We start from the raw sequence: 13,200 nt of genomic DNA on the forward strand, positions 1-13,200 counted from the left end.
ACACACACACACACACACACAATGGAGTATTAATCAGCAATCAAAAAGAATGAAATCTTGCCATTTGCAACTATGTGGATGGAACTGGAGGGTATTATGCTAAGTGAAGTTAGAGAAACACAAAAATCATGACTTCACTCATATGAGGACTTTAAGAGACAAAACAGATGAACATAAGGGAAGGGAAACAAAAATAATATAAAAACAGGGGGACAAAACAGAAGAGACTCATAAATACGGAGAACAAGCTGAGGATTACGGGAGGGGTTGTGGGAGGGGGGATGGGCTAAATGGATAGGGGCACTAAGGAATCTACTCCTGAAATCATTGTTGCACTATATGCTAATTTGGATGTAAATTTTTAAATAAATAAATAAATGTAGTAAAAAAATAAAAAGAAATAAAGAAATAAACTTAAAACAATTATATCTAATACACCTTACTTTAAGAAGTTATTTGAGAATGTGCTAGAGCAAAACAAGGAACCAAACCAAGAAAATGGAAGACGTGGGACCAGGAAACAGAGGATAACAACCAAGAAAGGAGATGGAGAATCCCAGATTCCAGATGAGGGCAGAAGGAAAGGTCCCAGGAAGCAGATACTTGATCTAATGGCACAGCATGGGATGGGGGTGGGGGTGGGGTGAATATAAAGGAACGCAATGCAAGAAATTAAATGTAATCAAAATACACCCCTTCCTTTTGTAGTAAATAATATTTATTTAGTCATAATAATGGAAATACCCTTTAACTGAAAATAACAAAACTGCCATATTGGAAGAATTGTACAGGGGAGGGGAGACTAGTGCAATAGATACTAATCCTCATTTGTTATAGCAGGAAGAAAACAGAAAATGTCTAAGGATGATAGATCACGAAATAATAGCATGAGCGTATTACTTATAGAAGTAACTACCAGAGGGAAGGGCTAAAGGGACTCAAAATGGCAGCCTCCAAGGGGCACCTGTGTGGCTCAGTCGGTAGAGTGCCTGACTTCTGCACAGAGCCTGCCTGCTTCAGATCCTCTGTCTCCCTCTCTCTCTGCCCCTCCCCCGTTTGCACACAACTCTCTCTCTCTCAAAAATAAACAAACCTTAAAAAAAAAAAAAAAAAAAAAGAATGGCAGCCTCCAAGAAGTAGGACTGAGGGTTAGGAGGGGTGAGGCAGGGGGCGTTTTTTCACTGTAAACTTTTGGTATCACTTGATTTCTAAACCATGCATATTACTGCTTTCACAAAAATTTTTAAATCTAAGTGAAGTATGACATGAAACACTAAATCCGATGGACAAAGACTTGAGGAAGAACACAAATCATCTCAGGGACTGGGGGCTTTGGGTGTTTGTTTTCTTTCCCTTTGTCACATTTTGTTGTAGTGTGAAATTGTATATATGTCTACAAATATACATACATTATATGATTATATATTATATAATTATTGTTACATATGATACCTTTTTATATCTATTTTATACATATTTCTTTTTACATCAGGCCTAATTTCTGATATAACATGAAAATGTTTAAATTGTTACAAAGAGGATTCTAGGAAAATGGCAGCCACAGGATCATAATTTCTCAATTATCTCCATATCAAAAGCAAACAAATAAACAAAAAGCAACCAAATAACAAAATCAAACACAGACAACATTTACATCAAAGTGTGACCAGGTGTACTCATGAACCCCAAAATGCAAATGAGTGGGGATAAACCACAAAGGCCACAAGACCTGAGCACTATCAGTATCCGTGCAGGAGGCAGTACAGAGAAGTCACCGGGGAGCACCCAAGAACAGGAGCGCCTTGATAGAGGCCGCAGATCCTCTCTAGGAAACATGGAGGGCCCTTCTCAAAACAGCAGCTGAAATGGGGAAGAGTCTAGCCCTCTCCCACCCTGGGTGAGCAGAAGGGGTCTGCGGTAAAGACCGAGGGCTCGCTTACTTCTAGCATGGGGCTCCATACCCGGGAAACACTGCACACAGAAAGACAGGTCCTTAAAACAAAATAAAACTATGACTGTTTCCAATCAAGCTCAAACACATTTTTCAACAACAAGACGTAAAAGAACATTATAGATCAGAATTGGAAAAACTCAGAAGTGAGGTGACAGATACCCAGGAAAGAACAGAAAACGAAAGAAACACTCCATTTCAGAAATGAAGACTAGACCAGAGGGAACACAAGATCAGACAGACACAACGTGTTTCTTAAGAGAAACAGGTGAAAATGGGGAGAGGGGATGATTAAAATTAAAAGATATAAAGAATAAATACAAAAACAAGACTGATAAATATTAAAGACAGGCAAAGAATATCAGACAGACAGTAGAGCTCCTGAAGAAGAAAGCCCACACAAGGGAACAAAACAGATACTGAAAAGCATAATTCAAGAAAACTTTCCTGAGTCACTATATTGTACACCTGAAACTTATAAAAGACTGTATGTTAACTACACTGGAATTAAAATACAATTCATTAATTAATTACCTAATTAATAACAATAACACTTAATAAAAAAAGAAAGAAAGGGGCACCTGGGTGGCTCAGTTGGTTAAGCAACTGACTCTTGATGTCGGCTCAGGTCATGATCTCACTGTTCGTGAGTTCAAACCCCACGTCAGGCTCTATGCTGACAGTATGGAGCCCGCTTGGCATTCTCTCTCTCTCCCTCTCTCTCTGCCCCTCTTCCCCACTCACTTGCGTGCTAGAAAGAAAGAAAGAGAAAGAGGGGCGCCTGGGTGGCACAGTCGGTTAAGCGTCCGACTTCAGCCAGGTCACGATCTCGCGGTCCGTGAGTTCGAGCCCCGCGTCAGGCTCTGGGCTGATGGCTCGGAGCCTGGAGCCTGTTTCCGATTCTGTGTCTCCCTCTCTCTCTGCCCCTCCCCCGTTCATGCTCTGTCTCTCTCTGTCCCAAAAATAAATAAAAAACGTTGAAAAAAAAATTTTTTTTAAAAAAGAAAGAAAGAGAAAGAAAGAAAGAAAGAAAGAAAGAAAGAAAGAAAGAAAGAAAGAAAGGCTTTCCTGAAATAAAAAAAAAAAAATTCAAAACCTCACATTGGAAGAGCAGACCTCATACCTGAAAATGCAGACCCAGAATGACTAGCACCAAGACAGTCCAGTACAATTACCCAGGACTTATAAAGAAAAAAAGAAAAAAAAAAAAAAAAAACAACTTCTTTAACCATCTAGAAAATAAGAACATGTGACTTGCTAACCACACTTTATGCCGAAAGGAAAAGGAGAAACATATTTAAGATACTCAGAAGGAAAGTATGAGGCCAAAATTTTGTATCTAGTAAAACTGACCTTCAAGTGGAAAAGGCTGTTGGTGGTCGAACCCAGGAGCTTCCAAGTGGGAGTTGAACCAGCCCCCAGACGGGTTGGGCGAGGAGAGACGGAAGAAAGAGGCAGGCAGCTCCAGTTGGGCAGGTGCGGGGTGAACAAGCAAGAGAACTTACTTCCCAGGCTGGTCTAGGGTGGCTTCAAGAAGAGTCCATATCAACCTACACCCACCAGCGTCTGTAAAGCTGCTTCTGTGGAGGCCTTGATGGGGTTCAACCACATGGATTGTCCAGATTCCAACAGATGCTGAGTCAGGGCTGCATCCTGCAGACAGCTTCTAGCGTGGGGAACGCAAGCAGGAAGCACACTCCAAGGACGGCAGAGGGGGTGACGAGCCTCCGGTTACCAGAGTTCAGTTCCTGGGTCAACCGGTGGTCATGTCCTCTCCATGACCTCTTCCAACAAAGGCACAGACAAAGCTTATCAACATGGAATAGATTCGCCACCCTCCCCCCCAGTTCTATCTACCGAAAATGTTTAGACACAGTAACCAACCTCAGTAGCAGTGATCATCACTGGCAACCAGAGTGTGTGGTTCTGAAATACAATGTCTCACTCAAAGAAATCAGTGATTCTCAGAGAAACGGCTCCTTCCAGGTCTGGGGCAGCAAATATGCAAGGTGAACCTGGAACATCCTGTCATACCAAATAGTGAGGAAACAATTAAAAAACCACTAGAGCATGTCTCTAGGGCTCAGAACAAACTTGAAGAAGCTTCCACTGCTCCAAGACAATAAATGCAATAGATTAAAAGCCATCAGATACTTAAGTCCATAGGTTTGTAATAATATGTACATATTTTTTTTTAAACTACGAGTCACCATCAGAGCATGATAGGAAACTAACTCGTCTTGAAAACTGGTCAGTAAACGGAAATAATCCGGCATTTATCCTGCCATTCCTAAATGACTGGTTACCAACACTTGGTAACCAAATAGTAAATGAGGGTATCTCTTTATAAAGGTATTCCAACTAATAAATGAAAAAGGGGCACTGGGTGGCTCAGCCGGTTAAGCGTCCGACTTTGGCTCAGGTCATGATCTCACAGTTTGTGGGTTCGAGCCCCGCTGACAGCTCAGAGCCTGGAGCCTGCTTCAGATTCTGTGTCTCCCTCTCTCTCTGTCCCCCTCCTGCTCGCACTCTGTCTCTCTCTCAAAAATAAACACTAATAAATGAAAAAGAAATGACAGAATTAGAATATCACCATTTTGCAACTTTTCATGAACATAAGCATAAAAAGAAAGACTATCAGACATTACCCACCTCCCATAGTCATGTCTAAGACTACCTACAGTTTTGCTAAAGAAACTGACCCTGAGTTCTGAGCCAGTTTCTGATCTATCTGCCAGTTTGTAAGAAATATAGAAGACCAAAAAAAAAAAAAACGAAAAAGAAAAAAGAAATATAGAAGACCAAGGAATATGCTTAATTGTACCATGAGCACACCATCAGCAAAACCCAGACTGTGCAAAACTCTGCAAGTCACATGGCTTGAATTCTCTACAATCCTTGTAAAGAAAAAAAAAAAAAGAGAAGGAACTTACAGATTGAAAGAGACTTACAAGAAATATGACATTTTTTTCATTTAAAAAAAATCTATTTATTTATTTTTGAGAGAGAGAGACACAGCACGAGCTGGAAAGGGGCAGAGAGAGGGAGAGAAATAATCCCAAGCAGGGTCTGTGCTGTGAGCACAGAGCCTGGCGTGGGGCTCGAACTCACAAACCAGAAATATCACATTTTTTTAAATGGGCTAGACTAACCGATATTGTCTCAGAGCGTGCATTTGTATAATAAAACTTTAAAAAAGCAAAAAAGTGGTTGGGGCGCCTGGGTGGCTCAGTCGGTTAGGCGTGTGACTTCGGCTCAGGTCATGATATCATGGTCTGTGAGTTTGAGCCCCGCATTGGGCTCTGTACTGACAGCTCAGAGCCTGGAGCCTGCTTCGGATTCTGTGTCTCCCTGTCTTTCTGACCCTCCCCCATTCGTGCTCTGTCTCTCTCTGTCTCAAAAATAAAATAAACATTAAAAAAAATTTTTTTAATAAAAAAAAAGCAAAAAAGTGGCAACTATGCAAATTGAGAGAGAGATTATTTATAGGAAGAGAGGATGTCGGGGTTGGGACAGTGCACGTGGAGGGGTCCCTGGAGTGGGGGCAAAATTCTGTTTCTTAACCTGGGCGGTGTTGACCTTATGATAATTCATGAAGCCATACATTTGTTGTGTGTGGCTTTTCCTTTCTGTGTTCTGTTTTTCAATAAAAAATTACGATATGCTTAAGATAGCAAATTGGGGATTTTCACGCAGGATCGACGAAGGTGTTAACCAATAAAGGTTTTTGTAAGGCCGTTTACCATATCTATCAATATTTCAAACTAACACTGGTCCCCTGTGCTTCACAGGGTCAGAAGCAAATACAATCATGAATGTGGCTATGGATGAATACATGTGAAAGTCTACAGAAATACAAGATAAAGATGAACTCAGGCTAAGCGAGTACTCACTACATGTCAGGGACAGTGCTATGGAAAGCACTTTATTTTATTTTATTTTTTTTTAATTTTTTTTTTAACGTTTATTTATTTTTTTGAGACAGAGACAGAGAATGAACGGGGGAGGGTCAGAGAGAGCGGGAGACACAGAATTGGAAGCAGGCTCCAGGCTCTGAGCCATCAGCCCAGAGCCCGACGCGGGGCTCGAACTCACGGACCGAGAGATCGTGACCTGAGCCGAAGTCGGCCGCTTAACCGACTGAGCCATCCAGGCGCCCCCGGGAGGCACTTTAGACACATCCTCTCACTGAACCCTTTACATGATCTCTGCGAGATAATCATCCCTTCCAGTGTGGCAACAAAGGCTCAGAGGGGTTCCGTGACTTACCCGAAGTCACCTACCCAACAGGTGAAAGAACTTTTCACTTTAGAAATTAACACTCCAGAGGTAAGAGAATAAGGAAACACTGGCATCTGCCCGTCAATGCAACAAGCAACGAGGAAGGATGAAACCCAAGGCTTTTATTAAACAAAATGGCATGTTCTTGGTGACATGCAAGAAGCCAGAGGTCTTACGTGAGGCATGATCCTTTGTAGAAAGAGCAACGGTGTAAAATTCATTTGTATCTTTTCAGCAATTTCGTATATGTATTTTACAATATCTGTTACAAGGAATTAAACAATTCTGCAAACTTCAAATGCATGAACATATACATAGGTCTTTGGAGGGACTCAAAGTAATTCCATTTAACAGACAGCTAAGTGAACGCCCAGCTGAGGACTCCGTGCCCCTTCTGTCTGGGGGAACCTACCTGCGCCGTGGCCACTGAGTACTCTTCCTGATCTGTCCTAAGAGAGACCTGCATCCCATCCTGGCGACCTCTGAGCGACAGGCCTAAGTTTGGCCCTTGGGTTTCTGCAGACAAGCAGCAGACAGAATCCTGGCGGTCAGAGGAGAAGCAGAAAAGAGAGAATTCACAGACATGAAAGTGGGTCAGGCAGGTCCCCAAGGGAAATACCATTCATTCCAGAGGCCATTCTGAGAGCAGAAAGAACACTGAACTCAGAGTCAGGACACCTGGGGTCCTGACTGCCATTTACTGCATTTGTGACCTCAGATCAAGTCATTTAACGTTTCTGAAACGGAGCCTTCCCAGGGTATAAAAGGGTTAATAACACCTGCCCTGCCTACCTCCCCAAGCTGCTGTGGAACCAGATGAGAAAATAATAACAGCTTGCATTTACGTGCCAGACAACAGGGCCCGTGCTTTATATGCTGTAGTTCCTCTTAATTCTCCACCAACCCTCTGAAGGGGCTCTGTTGTTGTCCCTCTTTTACAGGTGAAGAATTTGAGGCTTGGAGAGTGTCCCTGATCTGGGCTATTTAAATGCAAGCTGATTGGGGCGCCTGGGTGGCTCAGTTGAGCACCCAATTCTTGATTTCGGCTGAGGTCACGAGCTCACAGTTTGTAAGCTCAGAGCCCCTCATTGGGCTCCATATTGGCAGCACAGAGCCTGCTTAGGATTCCCTCTTTCCCTCTCTCTGCCCCTCCCCCCCTTAAAATAAATAAATTTTTAAAATTAAAAATAAATAATAAAAAAATAAAATAAAAGCAAGTTGATTGACTCTGGGCTCTGTGCTTTTTACTATGATGCCATACTGCCTCCCGGAGCACATCTCTACGAAGGCCCTGTATCTCTTTTTTTTTTTTTTTTTTTTAATGTTCATTTATTTTTGAGAGAGAGAGACAGAGACAGAGATAGAGGGAGACACAGAATCCGAAGCAGGCTCCAGACTCTGAGCTGTCAGCACAGAGCTCGATGCGGGGCTCGAGCTCATGAACCACAAGATCATGATCTGAGCTGAAGTCGGATGCTTAACCAACTGAGCCATCCAGGCGCCCCAAAAGGCCCTGTGTCTTTAAAACTGTACAACAGTGGGGGCGCCTGGGTGGCTCAGTCAGTTAAGCGTCTGACTTCAGCTCAGGTCATGATCTCACTGTTTTGGGTTCAAGCCCCGTGTTGGGCTCTGTGCTGGTGGCTCAGAGCCTGGAGCCTGCTTCGGTTTCTGTGTCTCCCTCTCTCTCTGCCCCTCCCCTGCTCATGCTCTGTCTCTCTCTCTCAAAAAATAAACATTAAAAAAAATTTTTTTTTTAGAATAAAAAAATAAATAAAACTGTGTGACAAAAGACACAAGTGTCCTCCACAAGCAAAGCTGAAGAGAGGTTTCAAAAACACCTCCAAGCCAACACTAAGGGATGTAGGGAGCTCCAAGAACATAGGTCCTCCAGACCCTCACGACTGGACAGACTTGCAAACAGTCCGGAGTAGCCACTGTATGTTCTCCCCATCCCACCCCCTCCCCAAGAGACAGCCAGCAATGCTCTCCCGAGAAGAGAGAATTTCCGGGGGCTGCACTAGAGAGCCAACTTTTTGCAAAGGAGACAAGAGGAGCCTTCTCAGAGCTCAGACCCAAGGCCTTTGTTACTCTTCTGGTGATAAGAGACGGTGAGCCCCACCAACAATCCCCACAGAGACTGCAGAGCATGGGATACTGCAGTAGAAAGTGGATTATATGCAAGCTGAGAACTGGTCCCAAGTCTCATGTGACATTAACAAGTTAGGTGACTTTAAACATCCACTGTTGGAACCCAACGAGCTCCAGGGTCCCTACTGAACATATGACTTCTATGGCCCCATCTTCCCTGCCCTGATTGGGCCATGGGGCCCTGGGACAGATGAAGGGACCCAGATCTTATGATGTGCCTATAATGTGTGATGTACCATCTGAGTCTTTAAAAAAAAAAAATAATAGCAGTAATAAAACTTTTCAAGAGCTTACTCTGTGTCGGACCCAGTGCTAAAGTGCCTTATGAATGTCTTAAGGCAAGTTATCCGAAACTTGGAAATAAAACAAAATGATTACTCCATGCCCTTTCAAAGTCATGTTAAAGCCTCGTCTAAGAAGAGTTTCTGCAGCAAGAGTCCTTCCTCAGCAAACTGAGGGGGGCGAGGTGGGGCAGAGCCATCAAAGAGGAGGCAGAGGTCCAGGGCACCTGAGTGGCTCAGTCGGTTAAGCTTCCAACTCTTGGTTTAGGCTCAGGTCATGATCTCACAGTTTGTGAGTTCGAGCCCTGCATCGGGCTCTGCACTGACAGTGTGGAGCCTGCTTGGGATTCTCTGTCTCCCTCTCTCTCTGTCCCTCCCCACCTCGTGCGCTCTCTTTCTCAGGTCCAAGGGAGACTCAGGAGTTTCAGGAAGGACCAGGGTTCCACATAAGGAGAAGCAGTCAGGGAATGCACAGGGAGTCGTCACAAAAAGTTGGGGAATTCCATAGAACATGATGGAAGGTAGGCCCCAGGGAGAAGGGGAGTGAGACTGGAAGGGCGGGGGTGAAATACTCCTCCTGCCCTGGCCAACTCCTACTCACTCTTCCGAACTCAACTTTGACATGGCCTCCTCAGGGACCCAACAGGCCAGGTCAAGTTTCCCTGCTCCATGTTCCCCAAGTATTCGGCCCTTCCCCTTTGGCCACACTGGTCGAACTTGTAATTCCCCGTCTAATGTGTGAGTCTCCCTCCCTGCGGGCGTGGACTGTGTCCGCCCATGACTGCTGGGAAGCCGGCATGAACAACATAGTGTCTGACATACACAGGCGCTCAACTGAGGTTCCTTGGGGGTTAGGATGGGTGGGGAGGTAAGGAGTTGGATGGACGATCTGAAAATCCAGGTGAAGGCAACAGGAGGAAGAAATTACATTTGAAGAAGCAAGGGCTGGAGGGAGAACGGCGGCATATAAAATAACAGTAGGCCATCTTATTGGAACTTCTGGAAATTTTATTTCATTTTACTATGCCAAGCCCATGTGTGCTTTCTGATGGAGAGGCAGGACCTACAATGGGGGAATTTTATCACCGCTTGGCTGTCAATGCGAAAATGCATTTGCCGGCTGCTGGCCGATTCAAAGTTTCACGATTTATTCTCAACTCATCATCTATTTTAAAAACTACTGATTTGAGCTTCGCCTCTGGCTACCTGTAGTTCATCTCTCCTTATGCCTCAGGATTCTCTCTTAAGCTCTACTTTACAATTTAACCTCTAAAATAGTCCCGGTTCCAAAAATTCTGACCTGCTGCTGTCTGTACAAACCATCAAAATACCTTAGAAGTTTCATCATTTCTAATTTCATATTATACCTCCAGGATGGCTTCTCACATCTGAAAGTGGCACAAAAATCCTTAGTCAATCCATGTATCTTGATTTGGATTTCAGGAAATGCGCTCTTGGTCATTATTGCCCCATATTTACCCTTTGTTCTCTCCATAATCAAGTCAGATTTTTTTTAAGCTCATAGAATTATATATCTAATATATGCAGCAAGCATTGAAGCAGATGTTGGAGATACGAAGATGGATAAAGTGCTAACAGGAGAGAAATAGATTAACAAATACAGTCAAGAAAGATGGAAGTATTAACTTCTTTTAGAGACTGTGAATTATATAACTTGTCCCTTTTCCAATGGAAGAAATAAAAATTACAGCACAAGCAAACTAAAACTATAGCTATCATTTTTCACTCATTAGGTTATAATATCTAGTGGTAAAATTTTATCACTGCTTGGATGTCAAAGGGAAAGAAGGGAGGGGATTCTCTCATGTACTGTTGGTGGGAATGTCATTGTCATAGCCATTTTAGAAAAGAATTTTATTTAAAAAAATTTAATGTTTATTTATTTTTGAGAGAGGCCAAGTGGGGGAGAGGGAGAGAGAGAAAAAAGGGGGCAGAAGATCCAAAGCGGGCTCTGTGCTGACAGCAGCAAGCCTGATGCGGGGCTGGAACTCACTAACCGCGAGATCATGACCTGAACTGAAGTTGGACACTCAACCGAGTCACCCACGTGCCCCTATCAAAATTGTGAATCAAAATTTTAAATGGCCATTCTACTTCAGGTATCTCTTGTGGAGAAATACACACATACAAAGAGACCTGTATAAGAAGGTAACTCCAGGGGCACCTGGGTGGCTCAGTTGGTTAAGCATCTGACTTCGGCTCAGGTCACGATCTAGCGGTCCATTAGTTCGAGCCCTGCATCAGGCTCTGTGCTGACAGCTCAGAGCCTGGCACCTGCTTGGGATTCTGTGTCTCCCTCTCTCTCTCTGACCCTTCCTCAGTCACACTCTGTCTGTCTGTCTCTCTCTCTCTCAAACATAAATAAGCATTAAAAAAAAATTTTTTTTTAAAGAAAGTAACTCCAGTATTATTTGCACTACTGTGCAAAAGTTACGTCTAAGAATGAGGTAAATCCATTATCTACCCCATCTACCGGATAAGTGAAATTAAATGAAAATAATTGTTGGAGAATATTAAAATCTGGGACCAATAATGTTAAAAAAATTCAAAAGCAGGCACGCATGTACCTGTGGCAAGCGCTGCTGTTTTTCTCCCAAAAGTCATTCCCTACTTCTGCTTCCTCTTACAAACAGAATGCCTAGAGTTTTGTTTTTGTTTTTTTTTTTTCAAGCAACAGGCAGATAGCTATGTGCTCAGAGACAGCAGGCCCCACTGCCCGTCCCTGGGACGAAGCCTGAACAGTTTTATGGAAAATTCCTCCTTTTTGACAGTGGTCTGGAGGCCTGTGACCCAGTTCTGCCAAGGAAACATTAGGGAACGTCTGCAGGGAGACTTCTAGAGAAACTTTCTCCTTTGATCAAAAGGAAGAATCCTGCCAGGAATGAGACTGTTTTTCCTCCATCCCCTTCACTCTGGCTTAGGGTGCTCTCGTGTTGTGAGAGGATGTGGGACTTGAGGTATACAGCAGCCATTCTGCAACCATGAGAAACAGGCAAAGAGAACCAAAACCACACTGACCAAAGATGGGACATGGGTGAGGCACCAAATGGATTCCGAAGCCAGTCAGCCACCTCTAGACATCTTAAATACGTTAAATACCCTTATGATTCAAGCCACTGTTTTTCAGGATTTGTGTCTCGCATGTAAACACATAATTGATTCAATGACAAAGACAGAAACAAAACCTACTAGGAAGATATACATCAAACTATTAATAGAGGCTCCCTTGGATAGGGAGGAAAAAGACAACTTTCACTTCTTCTTGAAATACATTATTTTCCAAAAAATATATTTGAGCATTGTTTAGGCTAAAAATTAAAAAAAAAAAAAAATTACAGTTCAACTTTACTAACCACGTATGGCCTACATATTTGGGTTCTAATTTCTCCGGTCTTATCTTCATTTTCCCAGAACCTGATTCATTTCTCTTTTTTCTCTTTACTGTGTTTGGGAAAGCCACTTCAAATCTTCCATGAAAAGACCATATAAACAAAGAAACAAATGCAACAAAGGGTGTAGGTACTATGATAGAAGTTCATCTCTGTCGTGCTAGATGCACAGTATTTGAAAGGCAGAAAATGAAAAGGCAAGGAGGAAGCATCAGCAAGAACAAAGGAAGGGGGAAGAAAAATAGCTTGGCTCCTTCAGGGAAATTTCAAGTAGCTCAAGATTTCTGGAGCACAAAGTAAGTGAGAAAGCTGGAGAGAAGGGAAGAGGCTGAGATAATGGGCCTCTCTACCAAGGGAAGGAGCTTGAGTATCATCTTGTACAGGACTGTGGTCACAATGATTATAATGGCAGCAGCTAACATTCACTGAGAGCTAGCTTGCTCTGGGCCAGGTACTGTTCTGAGCCTGATAACCAGTCCTGCGAGGCAGGTCTATTATTACGCCTATTCCATAGATGGGGAAACGAAAGGGTTTGGGAGAGGAGCCGTTGAAGGATTTCAAGCAAGAGTAGCATGTTGAGATTTGTAATTTTAAAACACATCTCTATATATACTCAAATATTTACAAATGAAGTGATACATTTTGGCTTGGCTTCCAAATAACCAGAGAGTGTGTGGGTGAGGACATAAAAATCTCCAGGAGCTGATTATTGCCAAAGCTGGGTGATCCCTCCGAAGAAGTTTATTATATTAGTATCTCTCTTTCTGTATATGTTTGAAGTTTTCCATAATAAATGTTTAAAAAAATCCTGGCTGCAGTGTGGATATCCAACTGAAAAGCGGGAAGCAAGTCAGGGGATTAATAGGTGAGAGCAGATTAGAGCCAGAGAAGCCACAGGATAGGAGGGAAAAAAAAAAAAGGAGGACTTTTTGAGAGCAAAATAAAAGCACTCGGCAACTCCTCTTTGTGGTGGGAAGCAGAGGTAGAGAAAAATCTCAGGTTTAAAGTCAGTCCCAGGTACCTAGCTTAAGTGACTAGGTTAATGGTGGAGGAACTATTAACATTGTAAAGAATACAAAGCCAAGTTTGGGAAGAATGGAGGAGAGGGTGTGGCAACCTGTGCAGTTTG

The sequence above is a fragment of the Panthera onca genome, chromosome E1 (genome assembly GCF_046562875.1).
Source record: "Panthera onca isolate mPanOnc1 chromosome E1, mPanOnc1 haplotype 2, whole genome shotgun sequence".
Lineage (NCBI taxonomy): Eukaryota > Metazoa > Chordata > Mammalia > Carnivora > Felidae > Panthera > Panthera onca.